Genomic DNA, 14939 nt, shown 5'->3' with positions numbered 1-14939 from the left:
ACAATTTCCCTTCAGTTATCACAAAATCGTTTAGCTCCCTTAGAGTTGATAAACTGGTATCCCCTCCCCTAATGAACTCCTCATATGTGTGAATATAGATGCAAAATATTCATTTTCAGGAAACTGGGCAGAGCCTCCAACAGTTAACCCATTGTAATTTAACCTCCGTTCATTCTAATGTTAATATAAGCATAGAAGTCTTTGCAATAAAATACAAAAATAAAGTAACTTTCTTTCCTCACCTGATGAAATTACTTTAAAAAGTTGGAAATTAAGCTGGTATAATAGCAAGAATTAGCCGAGCAGACTGGGGATTTAAAAGAAATATTCTTACACTTGTATACGAGGCTGTCTTCCTACCTTTCATCACCTGTAGTGAACACTCGTTGTTTTTTAGAAACACTGTAACCAGAAACAGTGCTAACCTTCATAAAACATCCAGCGAATCATCTTACTGACAATTACTTGTACACAAAGAGACAACTCTCAACCAACATCCAGCGAATCGCTCTGAACAGGGATGAAGATATCGAGAGAGAAAGCGAGACAGTTCCAAATTCTTTCTATCAAGCATGGCAACCCAGATGGGAAGAACGTACCAAACGGGCTGTTAATAGGAGATTCTTCTCTGAGGCCACCCCACTGGTATGCACCAGGTCTTTACTCCCGCTTTTCATTACTGATTATTCTTCCTTCAACGCACAATTGACGCAACTCAACTTACACATGAGTGCAAATGCATGTGTGCAGCTGACGAGGATTCAGTACGAGTATCTTTCTGATTGTATGAGAATCTGTATGTTTTAAGTTGTCACATATGTCTACGTTTCCGGACGTTATAGACAGCTTGTATATGTGCAAATGTATGCTGAAATATGTATGAACAATGATAACTCTGGGATATGCGTTCACACATATATATATTTATGGAAATAAAAGTGCATGTGATTGACGATAGCTTGTACAACTGGAAATGCTTAATGATTTAGAGAACTTTCCCCTGATGTGTTTCACCATTCCAGAATGTGAGCAAATCTCCAAAGGTGTAAAAATAAATGCAAGAATTATAAACATTATAAGAATGCAAGTACACTAAATTAGGACCACACCTATGAAAATTGAAGGCGACCTGTTGACGACTTGAATTACGAGAGTGCGGAGTTAGTCGACCAACGTAGCATAGATAGGGTGTCAGTGGTTTAGTAGGTAGTAAAATTCCGAGCGTGATGGGTAAAATGAAGGATTTATCGAGCTGGTGCCTCGATTTCCCAAACGGCTGAACTAAACTGGTGGAATCTTCGAGAGCCGCCGTAGTTAAAGTGTACCAGGACTGGAGTCAAAATGGTCAAACAACGAACCGACGGCAAAACTGCAAATGTCAGCGAAAGATTGATGTTATCGCTGGGCTCCAGGTCCGACGCCTCGTACAGGTGCAACATTGATGAAGCGTTGACTACAAAATCCAACACGGTCCAATCCGGAACAATATCTGGCATGATCATGGTTCTCACGCATGGGATATACCAGCAGACGATTTCTACGGCATCTTCTCCTAACCAAGGTTAGTCGTCGTAAAAGACTCGGCTAGCGCAAAGAGCATGCAATCTGGACCTCAGATGACTGGAAGAAGGTGTGCTGGTCCGATGAATCACGTTATTTACTCCACACCGTGGATGGTTGTGTACGAATTTGGCGTCAAAAACAAGAGTTTCTTGATACGTCATGCATGGTGTGGGTCTTGTTTCAATAGCAGGAACCTGGACCCCTGGTACATATGGAACAACGGAACAGCGGTCTCTGCTATCATAGACTGCTTGCTGAGTGTATACACCTCGCTATGTTACACTTGTTTCCCTAATGGCGATGGTGGCTAACAAGGTGATAATGCGCCGGGCCATTGGGCATTGTCTTGTTGTGCAGGAATGGTTTGACCAACATAGTTCTCAATTCCAGTATATCGATTGCCCTCAGAACTCCCTCCCCTCCCGATATCAATCCCATAGAGCATTTGTGGGACATTGTGGCATATCCGGCGTCTGGACACACCAATGACATCGATTTCTGGGCGCACTACACACAGCTTGGTTAGCCATTTCTCCAGAACGCTTCGGATAACTTGCTGAATCCATGATACATACTGATAGCTGCTGTACTGAGGGCAAAAGAAGGACCTACGAAGTATTATACAGGTGGCCATAATTCAGTCATAACTCATTGTATATGTCATTACATGAACGACTGTTTGTGTTAGGTGATAAATGTGTCCACTGAATCTAAACACAAAAAAAAAAAAAAAACAACGTGTATCATCCAATTCATGGTACTGCACTAATTGTTTAATGAATGAAAGGTGTTAATAAATCTAATAAGTGTGAATTGTACCTGCCCTTAATATATATCCATCTTGTCAGTTGTTTATTTATAGAATATCTACACCTTTTCAACTTGTATGAAAATGAATCCAACATGTCAAATGTGTTAAATAATCTGCCTTCCAAAACGTGTGTACTTGCGTACGCGTAAACACGATACGTGTGTAGGAGGGTTGAGCACATGGAGAGTGTTTGTTGTTTTGACATTCCCCCTAATTATACTGGAGTGAGAGCAATCTCTCAGGAAACCTCAGCTTTGCTGACTACAACTACAATACATTTCCTGCTGCTCTTAATAGTCAACTGTGTGGAGGATGGAATCCTCCAATGGGATGCCCCTCTTTCTCCTTTAACTTCTGTTTTACAGATGGAAGCCTTCCTACCACCCATCTTATTTTAATTATCATTTTCTCCAATACTGTAACTGTCATCCCATCACTCCTTTTTGAACTATTTCTAGTAGGTTTCAGCTGCCCAAGTCAAAAGACAAGCAATGGACTCTGTTAATGTCTAGTTTGAAATAACTTGGAGAAATTCGACTAACAAGGATGATTAGGTCATTAACATGTGATAATTGTAGAATCTATCGTTTCTCGATAATGTTACCAATACGAAGTTCTTGATGAATGGACGAAGAATTGAATTTTGAGGACAACCACCAGAAAAATTTATATAAACAGAAGTATTTAAAATTTGGCTTATTTCCTTCAATTTGCAAATACCTGCTAAAATCAATCCCTAAATTATGTAATGTAAGAAAACCATGCAAACAAATTTCCTCTTCTGTTCCATTTAATTACATTTCTTGATCGATTGATTTTTATAAGGCTCGCATCTGTTTCTTAGACATATCACTTGTTGCTGTTGATCAGTACGATTTTGCCCTGGCCTGGCACGGAGGAGGGTCTATGCAGCAAATTTCTTTCACGTTTTCATGATTCTGACGTCAAGTGTGATCCTGCCAACTACATCGGTTTTATTGGCGCCTTTGATCCCGTTTGGTAGCTCAGTTTGCTTGTTTCTTGTGCAGTCTCTTTGGAGCCTGACTAAAAGCTAATTCGAAGAACGATTTCTTCCTTTTCTCCCGTCTGCTCGGTTAGTACAATCGTATCGTATCCCTCTTGTCCACAATGGGTGGAAAAGGCCCCGGTTCGAATTCCGCCAACGATGGAAGGAACTTTTATGGTCTTTTTGTTTTGCTACGTGGCTGTGTTAGTCGGCGTCCGGCGTGGATAGCAAGATTTTCTCCGGGTTTTTGTACAGTAAAGCGAGCAAATCGACTAGAGAACACGCGCAATTTAAAGACAATACTCATGGGTGAGTGTGGCCCATGTGTTCTGAATGTGCTCCTGCTTTTTGAGATATTTAATGCGTTCATTGACAACCCCCTTATGTGTAAATATGTTTTCCTAGAAGTTAAAGTTGTGGTGAGTTCATAGGTGATTTTTTGGTTGTTGGGACCGTGGGGTTGTGGAATTATTTGCATGAGATTATATTACAAACTGAGTAATTGATTTCATAGTCGTACATTGCATTGCATAGTGCTTATACATATATCACTGAAATCTCCCATAGAGATACCATTATCCCATAGACTTTGTATGGATGATAATGGCGACTTGAAATATTCCATTTTTTGAAATTAGTCATGGAGACGGAAAACATTTACTAGCGCCATCGCAGTATTTTGACTTAATATCGTTTGTTCATTAGTTTACTTAAGCCTTCTGCTGGATAACATTGTGGGCTTGCTTGGGCTATCATTTCTCAATCTTAAAGTTGATATTTCTCCTCATCTATTGGTCCTTGGTACCCCGTTATTGGTAGGTGAGGATCTTATAAAAATACTTAATTTCAAGAATTTTTCTGGCGCCCTCAGGCTATTAGGGACTGAGATCTAGACACTGCTTTTCGAAGATTTCAGAACTTCCCTTCCACTTTCCATCCAGCTGGATAAGTGAAATACATATTGAACATAGACATATTGATATAACTCTGTCTTTAGGGTACTAATGAGTATCCTATTAGGATTGAGAAGACAAGTTTAGAACAAGAGGATAGACAATAGTCGTGTGGTTTTTTTTTTTTTTTTTGTTTTTTGCCTACACTTATCTGACATGGATACTGACTTGGACCATGACCAAGTTAGGATACTGACACAAGATATTGACATTGAGAATTCTTCTGGATCAGAGTCTACGGATTCATCTAAGAAAAAAAAGGGATGCAGGGGGAAGAAAACTCCCAAAACTCCTAGAATTACTCAAGCTCGAGGAGATAAAAACATTGTGGTGGAGAGTCCCTCTGTTTCGTTGGCTTCTGAGCCGCCGATGGTCATTGTCGATAGTAACTCGATTCCAACAGAATCTTCTGAAGATCCTTCTCTAACAGAGGGATTGGACCCGGGTGGGTCTTTGAATGCTTCAATTGTATATGCGACGGTTGCCAAAATCAGGAAAGCTCTGGGAGAGTTTCTATCAAAGGATTCTAGCAAGATAACTAAGTCTGCCTCTAACCGCATTCATAGTCTATGGGCGGATCTAGAGGCAGTTACCACCGCAATCTTAATTGACAATGAACGACTTAAGACCAAAGCATCTGAATTGGAAATCAGAGCAGGTCTTTTGGACAAGATGATACAGATCCAACGTGATCTACATCCTCATAAGACTTTTACGGAAGTTGTTCGTGGTGGGACAAAGCGAAATAGACAGACTCCTGAAATAACAGAGATTCCTCTGCTATCGTCTTCAGTGGAGGTGGCAGCTTCTTCGGGCAGACCAATTGCTGGTGAAGATAGGATGGATTCCGGAAGTGGGATCTCTGATTCCGAAAACATACTAATACTTAGGCCCTCAGCAGAATCTTCCCTGGCGTCTAGCCAGGATATCAGGAAGGCAGTTACTGAAGTGATTAAAAAAGATCACAAGGACATGAAAATCAAGGGTGTACGTCTTTTGAGAAATAAAGGTGTGTTGTTAGAGACAACAAATCCTGATGATGCCAAGAAGATCTCAAGTGCTTCTGCATTAAAAAAAGCAGGATTATCAATAGAAAAACCCAGATTGTCCGATCCTACAATTTTGATCTACGGTGTCCCGAAGGAATATTCTAAGGAGGATATTTTGGAGGATTTAATTAATAAAAATTTAAAAGACTTTGGTTTTAGCCAGGAGGAAGTTAAGAATGAGATTACATTCAGATTTAACTCTGGCACCGGAACCAGAGTGACCAATTGGGTTATTGGTTTCAGCCCACGCCTTATGGGACACGTGATTCAGAGTGACAAAATTTATCTAGGTTTCACGTCACATAGATTTCGTAAGTTTACACTTGTAAGCAAATGCTTCAGATGTCTAGGATATGGTCACAGTGCGCAGTTCTGTTCCCATAAAGCTGTATCTTGTGGCCACTGCGGGGGTGGAGGCCATGTTTTTTCTGACTGTATTCACAAGGAGGAACCACCACAGTGTGTTAATTGTAAACGTAGAGGTAGGGATTGTAATCACTCGGTCAGGGATAATAAATGCCCTGAGTATCTTAAAGCTGTTGAATTGACAGACCGAAGAACCAGACATGAATAATACAACGGTAATTGATTCAACAAGTGTTAACCTGCAATACGGCGAAATAAAAATTCTTCAGATTAATGGGCAAAGATCTCGTGCAGCGGCGGGCGAGATTAGGAAAGCTGCTGATGATCTGGGGTTTGATATTGTATGCTTGCAAGAACCGTATTACTCTTCTCAGGTAGGGGGTTCAGCGTATAAAGTTATAGGATATCCAATTTCGGCAAGGATTATTGCCTCAAGTGACGATCGACCCAAGGCCGCCATAATTATCTTTAACAGTGAACTAGTAATAACAACTATCTCAAGTGAATGTTCTGCTACCACAGTTTGTATCCTGGTTTCCTCCAGGGACCAGTCGTTTTATCTGGTTTCCCAGTATTTTCCTCCCTCAGAAGATATTCAGCCAGCCTTACACAGACTTGACAGGGTATGTAGCAGATTTTCAGCTAAAAACTTACTAATTACAGCAGATTTCAACGCTAAGTCTACACTTTGGAACAGCGGCTTTTCTGATGCTCGAGGCGAGCAGTTGGTTGATCTGATCTTGGATCATAATCTCTGTGTAAAGAACTTGCCAAATAAACCATTTACATTCTCGACGACAAATGGTGAATCTAATATAGATGCTACTTTAACCTCCATTAATCTGGTGGATAGGGTACAAAATTGGGACGTCAATCCGTATCTAATTAATAGTGACCATCGAGCAATCACCTTCTCGATTTTACCGGAGGATAGGCAAGTGAATATAACAATAAGGGATTTAAGGCGTTTTCGGATGGACAGGGTGAACTGGACCAAGTTTCGTGAATATCTGAATACAATTTTTAATGGAGATAACAAAGTAATCATTAACACCTTAACAGCAAAAGAATATGTTTTTCTGGTTCAATATCATTTATATCAAGCGATGGCCTACTCGACGAAAAGAAAACAGACAGGAAGAACTTCTGTCCCATGGTGGTCTTCGACACTAGCTGAATTGAGACAACAAACTCAACAAGCACGAAAAGCATACCAAAGGAATAGGCATCTATCGGACGCAGACACTCAGGCTTTGAAAAATGATTACAGAGACTTGAGGAAGAGGTACCATAAAGCAATTGCTGATAGCAGGCAAAATTGTTGGCAACGTCTGGTGAAGGAAACAGGAAATGCTGACCCTTGGGGTATAATCTATAAGCTTTCAAGAAATAAACTTTTGTGTGGTGAAATTTACAACACGATAATTAGAGAGAATCAAGAAACTTCGGACTGGGAATCTACAGTCGAAGGGATAGTGAGTAGCCTATTTCCGGAAGATTTGCCGTTTATGGACAGCCCTGATCAAGCGGAAATTAGACGCATTAATCGTGAATATAAGGGGACAACCGAAACTGCCATTTTTAATATGCTTGAGCTAGGTGCTGCAGTAGCTAAATTGAACCATAAAAAATGTCCTGGCATTGACCTCATTGAGAATCAAGTAATTGGAAAATTTTATGAATTCTTCCCTGAGATTTTATTAAACTTATTTAATAAATGCCTGCTAGAAGGGCTTTTCCCTCTCGAATGGAAGCTTGCGCTCTTAAAAATCTTGCATAAACCGGGAAAGCCAAAAACAAACCCCAGAGCATACAGGCCAATCTCTTTATTGGCAAATCTTGGCAAATTATTTGAAAGGATGATTGCTCCAAGGATTTTTAAATTATTTACAGAACATAATCTCTCCTCTGATTGCCAGTTTGGATTCAAAAAAGGACGTTCCACTGAGGACGCAATCTCAACCCTGCTGACTTACATTCAGGAGGCAAACAGCAAATATGTTCTTGCTGTTTTTATTGACTTTGAGGGCGCTTTCGATTCCCTTTGGTGGGAGAGTGCTCTCAGGTCACTGCAACTGGCAAAGTGTGATGACTACCTGTTCAGAGTCCTCAGATCTTACTTTAAGGATCGACAAATTAGAGTATGTGCAAAGCATTTATCATACACGACTACCGTTTCAAGAGGATGCCCTCAAGGTTCAGTCTTGGGACCTCTCTTTTGGAATGCAGTGCTAGACCAGTGGCTCACGAAGGATAGCGATGAGTTCATCAAAGTTGCATATGCAGATGACTTGGTGGTGGCGGTGCAGGGAGGATCAAGACAAATTCTCGAACAAAAAATTCAGTCAGTTTTGAATAATTTAGTGGCATGGGCGGGTTTGAATAAACTAAAGATTTCTGTCACCAAGACCAATTTCATGGTGTTTAAACACCACTTCGATTATGGAAGGCCGCCAAAGGTAACCCTATATGGTACTCAAATTCCATATGTACAGAACACCAAATATCTGGGTTTAACTTTAGATGATCGTCTCAGGTTTCATGTACATGTCACTAAAATCAATGAAAAAATCAAAAAGTTCGTAGCTGCAGTTGTTAGAATTTCCCGCAAGGAATGGGGTTTATCCAAAAAAACTCTGGTATTGTACTACAAGACGATATTTCTTCCCATTGTAGATTATGGTGCTGGTATTTGGTTTGCGGCTGCTACCAAGGTTACAACTAAAGCCAAGCTTCTGTCCCTGCAACGTACAATGTTGCTTACAGTTATACGCGCTCCAAGGACAGTGTCGACAAATGCCTTACAGGTTATTGCAGGTACCATCCCCTTGGATTTACACATTATTTTCCGAGGTATTGTATATAACTTAAAGAAGGGAAGGGCGTTACAAATATTGAATATCACCTCTAATCCAAATAACAACATAAAGGAGGAAAAACGTAGAATTTGGGGCGAGCTTGTGAATTGCTGGCAGCAACGTTGGGATTTGAGTGAGTATGGAACCATTACAAGAGGCTTCATTCCAGCCGTAAGCTTTGCAATGGACAGGAGGGTGTCGTCTTGGTTTGCTCCCACCATGACAACGAGTTACTTAATCACTGGACATGGCTTAAGGGCCAAACTATTTGAAAGAGGATTAGAACCTGACCCCTACTGTTCGTGCGGTGAGGTGGAATCTTGGAGACATGTCATCCTTGAATGCGGACTGTATACTTCAGACAGGCAGGAATTACTAAATAGGTTGCCAAACCTCACGGAGAATAATTTACCTCTCTTGGTTCAGAGGTGGGACATCTTTGCTTTGCTTCAGGAATTCTCGGCCAAAGTTTTTAAAAGAAGACAGGAGCTAAGAAATCTATTGCAGGATACCAATTAAGGGAAGTGCTGCACATTTGACGACAGAACACTACGTGTAATGTCATCTTTATAGGATGTTTCTTGTCTACAGCGAGATGATCTTCTGCTCCTGGACACCCAATTCAGGCTTGCATTTGTGGATGGACTCTAAAGTGGAGATAATGTTAATGTTTCTAAGTGTTAAGTTAATGTAAGTGTATGTATTTGCTATTTGCATGTAAATAATCGTATAATGTTGCTTTTTTTTTCAACAAGTGTACATTGTTCTTAGTTGGAAAATTTTTATTTTTATTTTTTATTTTTATTTTTTTTTTTATTTTTTTCGCTGGCCTCCAAGTTTGGGCAGCCTTGGGGGCGGGATTGCTGGCACCTACCAGTATAGCACTACTTCCGGTAGGTGCAGGATTTGTGCATTACAGCACACATAGAGAATGGTGGATCCAGGTGTTAGTTAATCCCTGGTGGCGAAATGGCCTGACATAATGCTCTTTTTTTCAGGCCTGTCTTGCAGACGTTCTGAGCTTTCTCAGGAGTAAAAGGTGGAGATGGGCTTGTGTCTAGGAGCCACCCTTCATATCAGGACACACACAATGTACAGAAAGACTACAGTATATATAAGAGCATGTATATAAATCTGTATATAAATATTGTATATCAATTGATTAATATTGTATGTAAATTGATTAAGATAACTTGAGAATGTATATACAGTTGTGTGTTAATAAATAAAATAAAAAAAATATTACTCATGGGTAGTTGAATTAATATCACGAGGCTCTAATGAACAATTATTTGCTTTTCTTTCATGCTCCAACTTTATCATCCTGCAAATTGTGGTTGTTCACAAGCTTTAGTGTTGGGTGTACTCCTCTCGAACCTTGTCATGGATGAATGTCTCCCGAGAACTGCTCATAAGATCTGTAAATTGGCATAAGTCGATGATCTCACACTACTTGTAAAAGGACCTTTTTAGGTCCTCAGTTGAATCTGTGGAAAATGTTGTTATCATTTATTTATATGAACAGGATGCAATGGACAAATTGTAATTGTGGTGCTGGCAGAACAATTACCCACTGGAAATTGTGGTGCTGGCTTGTTCGGCAATTAGCTATCTTCCATTGGGCGTTTTGTGCTTATGGCATTGTTTTAGATCTGTACAACTCTGCCAATCCCGGCCCTGTATGTCCTTAATGGTTGTTTGTCCCATGATTCAGTGCTTAGTTTCCCTAGTATTGGTTGTTTTTATAAGTCATCCGAATTCTGTTGAAATTTTGGGTTTTTTGCTGATAACACTGTCACTCAATTCAAGGTCGAACAGTCCTACCCCATTGATTTTATGTATTGGATTCAAACTCATCTTCTTGTAGCGAAGTGAAACACTTAATTATTTACTCGTGAAAAAGGCTTCCTTTAATCAATAGCAGGAAACAATATTTTTGGTAGTTGATAGATTTTCAGAACATTCACAACTACGACCATGTTGGTCCATTTATATTTTCTGTAAAATGCTGTCCAGTTTCGGGGACAAAACAATGCTACCCTCTTCTGACTACCTCAGTCACGTTGTGAAAAAGACCCATAAAAATTTCTCCTTTCATTGACGGGATTCGAATTCAGGTCTTTTTCACCGGATGTCTGAATAATAAGTATGCAAAATAAGTATATAATTTGAATATGAACTAATGAATTAATATATCCTCCAAATTGGGGCTGCGTATGATGTTATACTCAGGTAGGTAGCAAGTACTGTATTTGATATCTGTACGCTGGCAGTTGATTATCATTCCTGGCATAGGGAGCCAGCGTGTTGTTTAATAAATAAAAAGTCACCAATGGGTGTAGGATTTAAATATATTTTTCTTTCTTTTTTGTTTGCTTTAAAAGAAAATCTCGCTTTTGTGTTAAAGCGAGATATTGCTGGGAAAATGGTTGGGGCTCGTGAGCCCAGAATTTCAATCAATTGTTCTTTATCCCCACCAATGGATATTTCTGGTCGCCTTTTGTTATAGACAAGATCTTCTGCAGCGAAGCTTTGAGAACTACCTGGAAAACAACAAGTGGTATCCAAAAGTCAGTAACACCATAGTGGAGATAGTTTTGGTTCGAAATTTATTTATTATTATTTTTTGAATAATCCCAAATTCATTTTGGGTAATCAATATAGTAAAGTTGGGATGGATAACGCTTCACGCTTAGTTGTGGCCCACATTCTACTGTAACATACAGGCACTGCGCATGATTTCCACGTGATCGACTTTACCTTCGCATATTGGACAGAAGAAATTAATAAAAACCATACACACTGCTAAGTTGAAGTATTTCCGGTGCCGCCTTACATAACATATATTCAAGAAACCCTGGCACTGCCCATGCAAATAAAATAATGTTCTAATGCTGCAATCAATGCAGCATTAGGTTCAATATACAGTGATCTGTATAAAAAGTGCAGCCTGCAACGTGTAACCAGCCTCACTGATACAATGTAAAGCGCCCTGTCACCAACTTTGTTTTAAAGGTTTGACGATCCAAACGAAATTAGACATTTGTTCAAATTCATTAACTATATTAATTATATTTAAGGCCACAATGCTTAGGGAGATATTAGGGTTATTTCAGAACAATCTCATCCATACCTCAGCAAAAAGGTCAGTCAATGCCAAGAATGAGCCAAAAGACTTTGTTCAGGAATACTGCTATTTTTTTGTCAAACATCAAATAGATGGATTTTATAAAATAATTAAAATTTGCATTTTTCTAAAATTGGAGACTTGTATGAAGGCACGTGGTTGGATTTAGTAAAAAGCCTCCGAACCACGTCAAGGTACCAACCATCTCAGAGGTTTGTTTACTCTTTGATCATCCAGGAAAAACCTTTCAGTGTCCTCCAGGAAACTTGACGATACCGTCCAGGAAGACAAAGAGAGGAAAGAGACTGGATTCTTTGATGGACGAGAATAGTACTCACAATTCAATCCATTGTTGATCTTTCTTTTTCTTGATCGGCGTGTCCGTCAGCAAAAGCGTACCTGGTTTTCTGGAAAAATTCAGGAAACAAAACTGTTAAAATCAAACAATACAAAATATACCAATATGTATGTAGATCACTTAAAAGAATCAGAAATAATATATAAAAGACAACATACCTTTTTCTGTAAGAACTTTTGCCAGACAGAGATATGTGACTTATCATGTGTTACATTCCGTCATCGTTGAGGGGCTTGTGTGAGGAATGTAGCCAATCGTTAATATTAGGGGATGGTAATGGGGTGAAGTAGTCTTCGAACTGCTCCTCAGTAAAAGTGGAACAGATGTAATCCCAATGCGAAGTGTCATCGACATTTCGCATTGGGATTACATCTGTTGGGATTACGACTTTATCCTCACAATTAGGAATCAATCTTTTAAAAATTTCTTCCAGATCATCCAAACAAAGAAAGCCATTATCTTGGTTTACAAATTGTTCCAGGTCATCCCCAGGAATAGCGCCATCAACAGCTTCCTCATCGTCGTCATCAATAGTAACAACCTCAATTGTTTTTGAGGGGTTTCTGAAATAAAAGAAAAAAATTAGTTCAATTCTTACATATTATTCACATAATATTAAATTACGCTTAGGAGAAGTAGGCAGTTAGACCCAACAGTATTAAATATATTTTTTATTACATAATTTAAATGCATATTATAGATGTCAATTAAAATTATATTTTATAGGTCTGAAATATTTAGAAGCAACCAGTACACATTTATACTTACTCTATTGGAGTCTCCACTTCATTAGATTCAACTATCTGTGCATTTTCACTTTCAGAAAAATCTTGAAAGTCTTTTAAAAAATTCATGAGTAGTTCAATTGAACCTTTCTTTGTTTTCTTGTTTTCTTTTATGCAAACTTCCTGATTTTCCACTCTAATTATGGAAACGATTTCAGAATGGTGTTCAGTTGTTTCCCGTTTTTCAGTGGCGATTTGAACTTGGCCTTTTAGAAGCTGAAAGATATGGACAACGATCAGTTTCTGAAGTGTTTTTTCATAAAACAAGATTACATTGAAAAATAATATTGAAATTAGAGTATGATTGAAGGTGTCTAATGAAGCATACTTACCGGAAATATTAGAGTTTGGCGGAGACAACTGCCTTCTATCTTCATAAATAGCCCTGAAACATTTGGATCTTGTTTAGTTGGTAAAACCTTTAAATATCCATTTTTGAAATCAGTGTTTACTATTTGGTCCCTTGTATACTGCAAGGCTGCTTGAACGTAGAAATTTTCAGCTAAAACAATATGAAAAGGAAATTTTAGTTAGTAATCAGTTTTCTTTTTGTATTTTGCTATTTTAGTACTGGCTATATTCTTGAGATTTTAATATTAAGAATGCATGCTATTACTAATTTTATTAATTTTGTCTAAAAAATGTATATGCTTAATTTTAAGTTACTTTGGAAACGGCGTTAAATTCAATTAAATAAAATAAATCAGTTGTTTTCAATTTAAAAGAAAAAATGAAGAATTAAGAAAAGCATACAGCACAATACCAATAAACAGCAAGACCTGGTATCGTTAAATAAGAAATAATTACTTAAAATCATGCAGTAAAGTCAATATTAACAATATACTTACCCATATTATAGCAAAGTTCTGATTCTAGTTAATCAGTCTAACAGCGCTCAATCTAGTTAAAACTACTGGAAAAGTAAGAATGATTTCTGAACTGCAGTGACAAGGTTATATACATTCCAAGTAATCCCTGACTGACCAATGAAACACTCGGATTTCAATCCTGACACCAAACTTATGTGACGTCAGAGGATTAGTGGTAATCCGAGGGTGCAACGTGCTAGTGGTATTTCTCCCTGAGGGACACAACAGTGAATCTGAGTTTGAGATTATATATATTTTCTGGGATCAAAATCCAAGTACAAAGGATTCCGCTGGGAAATACCAATCATTTTTTATTTTTATCTGTGTCATAGCATATAGAATGGAAAATACAGAAATTTTTGCTAAACGTACCAAATATTGTCAGCCCCGATTTCCTTCCAAAGTACTGCTTCCACTATATTCTGCTGAACTACTCTCTCTCCAAAATTATTAATATAAATAATATTCGGCAATATTTAAAGAAGTATTAAACAAATTTTTCATAAACTTAATGTTAAGGAATATATGTGAAATTTCTGACCAAAAAATAAACCACATCTAAAGCTCCAGAATATCTTTCATGCTCCTGAAGATATCATTTTTTAAGTACGCAAATGTTAATGTTATTGAAGTTGGGGATTAGAATCATCAGCGTCTAAGGCCAAGATACCTGAAAATCACCCTTGTGACCATTTTGGTGCAAGCATTTATTTAATTAATAAACTAATTTGTATGATCATATATTTAATACGTATGAAATAAATCCCTGTTCCGGTAAAATGTTCTGAAGAAATGATAATTTCGAAAATCAAAATACAAGAAACCATAAGAATTCATCTGAATTATGACCAGACGCCGGTTTGCTTCTAAACAGAGTGCATTTTTCTTCATCATTTATTTTGTTCATTTAATTCGTTTCTGTCAGAGTGTGTACTCTGGTTTGCTGTATGTTTTCCCATTGGGCTGACAGTGTGTGTTCATTAGAACAGCATATCCATCATGCAAAAATTCCCAAAATTATCAGTGGCACACTGATAATTTTGGGAAAGGTGTCTCGTTCAATATTATAATTTAATTTATATCAAATTAACTTAAACGTATTATTCATACTCTATTTGGTATACCATAAAAATGGTTAAGAAACAGATAGTTTTGTTTGTTTTTGATGGCATATATTGAGAGGCGCTGGCCCTA

The sequence above is a fragment of the Mastigoproctus giganteus genome, chromosome 4, assembly GCF_048544385.1.
Source record: "Mastigoproctus giganteus isolate SK-2022 chromosome 4, ASM4854438v1, whole genome shotgun sequence".
Classification (NCBI taxonomy): domain Eukaryota; kingdom Metazoa; phylum Arthropoda; class Arachnida; order Uropygi; family Thelyphonidae; genus Mastigoproctus; species Mastigoproctus giganteus.
The sequence above is the reverse complement of the archived record's forward strand: the minus strand, read 5'-3'. Positions refer to the sequence as shown.